At 43.7% G+C, this 6,438-nt stretch overlaps 1 long non-coding RNA gene across 1 annotated transcript; it reads left to right on the forward strand.

Annotated features, from left to right (window-relative positions):
* The first annotated feature begins 1,020 nt into the window (after positions 1-1,020).
* LOC127467850 (uncharacterized) lies at positions 1,021-4,741 on the forward strand. Its single transcript, XR_007903333.1, has 3 exons — positions 1,021-1,139; positions 2,849-2,900; positions 4,628-4,741. It is a non-coding gene; the product is annotated as an uncharacterized LOC127467850 (long non-coding RNA).
* The last annotated feature ends 1,697 nt before the right edge of the window (positions 4,742-6,438 follow it).

Below are 6,438 nucleotides of genomic sequence, written 5' to 3' on the forward strand. Positions count from 1 at the left end.
TTTTCCCAGAATTAACTGCTTCTCGTTCACTTAGAATCCAATGGCCATGGATGTAAGCAGTATTCAGTGCCCATTCCTCATAAACTTTACTTTCCAACACTTTTTTGGCAAAACTCCTGCCCACCTGTACTGGGTTTGTATGACAATGGGGGGCTGTAGAGCTGGCTCTGTGATAAGCTGCCAGAAGCTTCCTCGCTGTCCAATAGAGGCCCCAAGACAGACCTGCCACTGACCAAGGTCAAGCCCATCAGCAACAGTGGTAGCATTTCTGGGAAAATGTACTTCAACAGGGGAAAAAGCTGCTGTGTGACAGCAATTGCAGCTAGAAGAGAGGACTGAGAATAGGTGAAAGAAACAGCTCTGCAAATTCCAAGGTCAGTGAAGAAGGAGGGGGAGGAGGTACTCCAGGCACCAGAGAAGATATTGCCCTGCTGCCCATGGCAAAGACCATGGTGAGACAGCTGTCTCCCTGCAGCCCATGGAGATCCACAGTGGAGCAGAGATCCACCTACAGTCTGTGGAGGACCCCATAGTAGAGCAAGTGGATGCCTGAAGGCTATGTCCACAGGAGAAGCTCACGCTGGAGCCAGCTCCTGGCAGGACCTGTAGCACCACAGAGAGAGAAGCCCACACTGGGCCAGGGTTGCTGGTGGGACTTGTGACCCTATGCAGGATCCACACTGGAGAAATTTGTTCCTGAAGGACTGCACCCCATGGAAGGGACCCATGCTGGAGCAGTTCATGAGGGAGGATTCACATAGGAGAAGTTTGTGGAGGACTGTCTCCTGTGAGAGGGACACCACACTGGAGCAGGGGAAGAGTGTAAGCTGCCCTCACCTTAAGGGGGGAGCAGCAGAGAACAATGTGTGATGAACTGACCTGCACACAAAGGCTGGGAACTCCCCATCCCTGGAAACATTCAAGACCAGGCTGGATGGGGTTCTGAGTAACCTGGTCTAGTGGAAGGTGTCCCTGCCCATGGCAGGGACATTGGAACTAGATGCTTTTTAAGGTCCTTTCCAACCTCAACCGTTCTATGAGTCTATGACCTCAGCCCCTATTCCCCATCTTTCTGAGCCTCTGGTGGGGAGGAGATAGAGAAAATCAGAAGTAAAACCAAGTCCAGAAAGAAGGAAGGGGTAGGGGGAAGGTGTTTTTAAGGCTTTGTTTTATTTCTTGTTATCCTACTCTGATGTGGTTGGTAGTAAATCAAACTAACCTCCTCCAATCAAGTGTCTTTTCCCTGTGATGGTAATTGGTGAATGGTCTCTCCCTGTCCTTATCTCAATCTATGAACCCTTCATGGTATTTTCTCTCCCCTGTCTGGCTGAGGAGGGAAGTGACAGAGTGGTTTTGGAGAGCACCTGATGTCCATCACACCACCTCAGGGAATAATAGAATGGTTGGGGTAGGAAGAGACCTGTAATGGCAGGGATATCAGTTCCCTGATCATCTTTATGACCACCCTCTGGACTCCCTCCAGCAGGTCCATGTCTTTCCTGTGCTGAGGAGCCCAGAGCTGGATGCAGCACTCCAGGCAGACTCTCACAAGAGCAGATAAGAGGGGCAGAATCATCTCCCGCAACCTGCTGGCCACACTTCTTTCAATGCAGCCCAGGATACCTGGCTTTTTATCCATGGTGTTCTCAGGGCTGTTGTTGAAGTGGAGCATCTGGATGTAATGCAGCAGATGTGTGGACGTTTCCCATGTGGTGGGAGGTGCATTTTGCCATGATGTTGTAGGGAGGCTGAGGCTGCAGCTTCCATCAGAGACGAGCTCCCCCTGCGGCAGGCTAGAACAACCACCCCTTTACAGGCAAAGCCTTTTGTCCCAGCAGAAGCTGAATGTGATGAAAATCTGTCAGGAATTACCCATGTGAAGACTATAAATAATTGAAAAAAGAAATGTGGAAATGGCAGAAGTGTAAAAATCTGGCATCAGCCTTCGTGATTTGCAAAGCAACACCCGGAGTCCAGCTGATAACACAAAGAAGATCCTTAGTTTTGGCTTGCCAGAAACAGAGGCAAGAACCAGCAACCTGAATTATGTGAAGTCCATCAGGTGCTGGCACTGGTAAAAAGAAGGGAAATTTCAAATAAATAAGGTGAAGTGGGAAGGCTTTCTTAGAGCACATGTACAAAATTTCATTATGGTTAAACTAGGGAGCCAAGCACAGCTTTTCATTTTCAGCTCCCTGTAAGATTGATTTGACTTGTATTTATAAAGGGACTTCAGCCTTTTGTAGCCACCTGGAGCAGGGGACAGGCAAAGGCCAAGGTATTTCCCTATGCAGGTGGCCCACATAAATATCTTGGTGGAATTTATTTTCTTTCATTTATTTTGGCATTGCTTGGGCACTGCTTGATTAAGAGGTGGTGTGTAGGAACTGATATGCCCAGAGATAGACAGCCACATCTGCTAACCATTTGGATTAATTATTACACCTGTACCATAAAACACATGTTAATAAAGAGCTGGTGAACAGGTTCAGGTTGCAGTTTTAAACAGGCCCAAAGAAAGCAGATTGCTAGTCACATACAAGAGTAAGCCAAACCTTTTGCTGATAAGATGCTGCAGGCTTAAGCCATATCCAAGGAAGAGGCAATGTCAGATACAAATGAAAAATAAATCACACACAGGAGGAAAGTGAATATCCTGGCAAACTACGCCTTTGTAGTCTATTGGCTAGAAGGTGAGTGACAGTACACGCTCTTTCTTTCCTTCTTTCTTTGCTGTTAGATGTAAAAGGAAAAAAATCATTAATCACTCTGCAGGATACAGCACTTAAATGGGTAAAGTTGCTGAAGGGGTCTGGTTAGCATCAGCCGATTTTTCATTTCCTTTCAGTGGGGACAGTGTGGTGCTCTGGAATCCCTGGAGCCCAGGAGCATGAATGCAGGTATTGAATTTTCAGGAGGAGACAATTAAGACCAAGCATGTGAGATACAATCATATTTGAATTAATTCAGATACCTCAGCTAAAGACCTAAACTCTACGCCTTCTTCCTTCTTTGGGAGGCATATTTGAGAGGGCTTTACTGGGCTGGCATTAATCATTAATCATACCTTGTGTCAGTTATGATGGAACACAATGGAGCTCTGTATTTATTATTTCTTCCACTGAAAAGGTTTACCATATTCTTTCTGCCTGTGGAAAATCATTTTCCTGGACAACCTCTGCAAACAGCTTTTACCAGGTTTTCACAGCTCTTTATTCTGAGACTCCCTGCAATTGGAACAGAGCGAATGTGGGCCTTGAGTCTGGTGCCAATTCTTCATTATTTGTCAGATACCTCCTGACCAAAGCTGGCTTCCATCATGATCTGTAGATGGCCGAAGAAAGAGCATAGGACCATTGTGAGGACATCTGCACTCCTTCTCACTTTGGGCTTCATCTGTGGTTGATGCTGGTGTATACCTGTTAGCTTTGGGAGTTCTTTTGGCATCGTAATACTCATCACTGCAAATATCACCAACAAAGGGTGGTCATGCTGCCCTGATGCCCAGCACCACTGGACAATAGTGCCTGGTTATCTTTCCAAAAAGGAGGAAGCCAGAACGTGCACCTGTCCCTCAAACCTGTTCGAACAGTATTTCACTGACAAACACAAGAGTTCAATATGTTTTGGTCCTGACCTGTGCAATTGCTCTGAGAAGCCATGTGGTCCAGATGAAAGCTGAGGTCTGTGCTGTGCCACCATGCCCTGCAGAAGCCGTGGGATCAGTTGGAGAGCAGTTGGATGCTTGGCAGGTTGACCATGTGCTGTCAGGTTTGAGGCTCTCCAGTCACCAGTCAGTTTCAAGCCCACGCCTTCCCTGAGAGCATGGATTTACAAACAGTCTATGGGAAGGTCCAGCAAAGATGGTCTGGCCATCCAAAGTGAAGGATGGTCTTTCAAGGATATTTTTCATGAATCAGAACAAAAAGATGAAGTTAATGTTTGCCTCACTTGCCCAAAGAAGTATTTGTTTGGAAATATAGCAACCTACAGCGGATAGGAGTATGGAAATGTAAAATACACTGAGATATAATTTTAAGATATAGCCCACAATAACTCTGATAAAACTATTTATCTTGATTAATGTGTTTTATTGTTTGAAGTTTATTTTCCCCTGCAGCCTCAATTTAAGTCTTCATGCTCTTCACATATATATGTATATATTTCAACACTTCAGAGAGTTGGAGTCAAAATTAGCATTTCATTTTCTTTATTTTCAAACCATATTTCTGCAGTATTTTTCCATATTACCACTATATTATTAATGAACACTTTTGTAGCTACTCTGATCACTTGAGTTCTGTCCAAGTAATAGGTACCAACTTTTAGCAGTTGCAGGATCTGAATTACAGTGCACAAAACTACCGGTAGATCATTTACATTCATATTTCTGAGTTGAAATAATCCTTGGAATGTATTAATTTCAAGCTATTGTTTAGATTTACTATCCAGCTCCACCTTCTGGTAAACTTGCATTAAGTCTAACTTAAGTTTCTTTCTACTTGCAAACACCGAAAGCAAATTCTTTCCTTTGTAACTATGCTACTGATCAACACTTAAGGATGAATTATGCTGACCTGTATTAACCTTGCCAGTCATTGAATTTGTACCTCATTGACTGTTTCAGGGATACATGGAATAAAAGCAGCACTTTCAGAGTAAGTTTGAAGGGAGATAATCTGCATCGTCAAGTCACTGAAATTTCTGATTCGTGACATCTCTTAATAAATAAGTCCGAGACTCCAAAATTACGGAATGGCTTCCTGAGAGTCATAATGCCACAGTTCTTTTAGTCTTAGCTGTTCTTGAAAAAGAATATGCAAATGTGTCTAATGAGACATCCATTCATTCTTGAAAAGTTTCTCAAAAAAGACATGCATGAATGCATTTATACTCAAAATAAGCATAACTGGGTTTACTTAAAAATTCCTCATTTATGTCTTTGCTTCTTATCCCCTTTTTAAAGCATTTGATGTAATCAGACTGTCAGCTGTCATGTACTAGGGATATCCAATACTACTGGTTTATGAAGCACTTAGAGGAGCTGCATGCCTACCTTGGACATGAGGGAAGGGGTCACTTGGACAGGGCATGGAGACACTGTGAATTTCAACATTAGTCATTTGATTAATCCATTCATCCAGGCTCTTATCTATAGGGTTTTTTTATGTTTTCTTGCCTGTGAACTTGCAGTTTTCTTTTGAATCCTTTGTATTTGAATCCTTTTGAATCTTTTGTATTTATGTGCTTCTGGTATATAAGCTGTAGCTCTACCAATAAACTAACTAGGGCTCAAGAGCTATTCAATCAGTAATGTTAACTTTTAGCTCACGCCCTGACACAGCTTCCCCAAATCAACTAGTCCCTCATGGACAAAGCCAAGGCACAATGTAAGGGGTGGCACAGGCCAATGAGTATTTCCCATAGACATTTTGGGCAATGGTTGGAATGCCACTCTCCTTTACTGCTCATTTCATTTTTAAGGATTGACATACACTTATCACTGCCATTTTCTGTTTCTGAGAACCTAGAAGACTGACAGCCTGTTTCACCCCGTGACTGTTCAGAAGATGCATCAGGAGATACAGTAAGTCTGCTTACTCCCAGTAAGCAGACCATGTCTGTGTCTGCCTGCTGCTTACATTGTGCTGGGAAAGGTCCCTTCATCATGCCAGTGTGCAGACTGCATGCTTGTCAATATGCAGAAGGTTGAGGACAGTGTGCATTTTTATATTTTCTCTTGAACCAAATCTTTAGCTTCTTCCTGTTTTTCTACTCGAACAGCATTCAGCTGCACTCTAATAGGAGTTTGCCTGAGTAAGGACTCAACATTTGTCCTCTTACTGAAAGAAACATCTTATTGTTTCTTGCTTATGTTACTGTAGGGCATAAGATGCCTGTTTTTCAACCAAAGTCCCATAGGTCTAAGGACAAAAGGAAAACATAGTTCCACCCTTCAAAGTGATCATAAGACAAAAGACAATGGACAACTACAGACAGATGAATGAGCACACAGACACAGAGAGACAGCGCTGGTCAGTGCAATGGGCTGCAACCTAACCATTGTCACTGTAGGCATCACTGGAAGGAAAACAATTGGAAGGAGAACTGATCCAAGAGAGTAATTTTATTTGCAGAGGAATTTGCATCTCAGCACTTGGTGACAGTCCAGCAAGAACAAAAACCGGAATTGTTGCAACTTTGGGTGAGAGGGGGTGTGGAGCCCCTGCTGGGGACAACCCCTGTCAGGCTGATCCTCATGGGACTTGCACAACCTTTCAGTTGCAGCAAACTGGCCCATGTCAGCGACCATGAAAACACTTCCGTCACAATTTTTCTAGACAGTGAAGCCTGAAAGAAGCTGGTGAAGCAGATTTTGTCTTTTATTACAGAGAATTCCTCCAGGAATGAGGGGCAAAAAAGGAGAAAACATGGTGA

Source organism: Manacus candei, unplaced genomic scaffold, assembly GCF_025592945.1.
Source record: "Manacus candei isolate 608988 ecotype Guabito, Panama unplaced genomic scaffold, ASM2559294v1 h1tg000014l, whole genome shotgun sequence".
Taxonomy (NCBI): Eukaryota; Metazoa; Chordata; class Aves; order Passeriformes; family Pipridae; genus Manacus; species Manacus candei.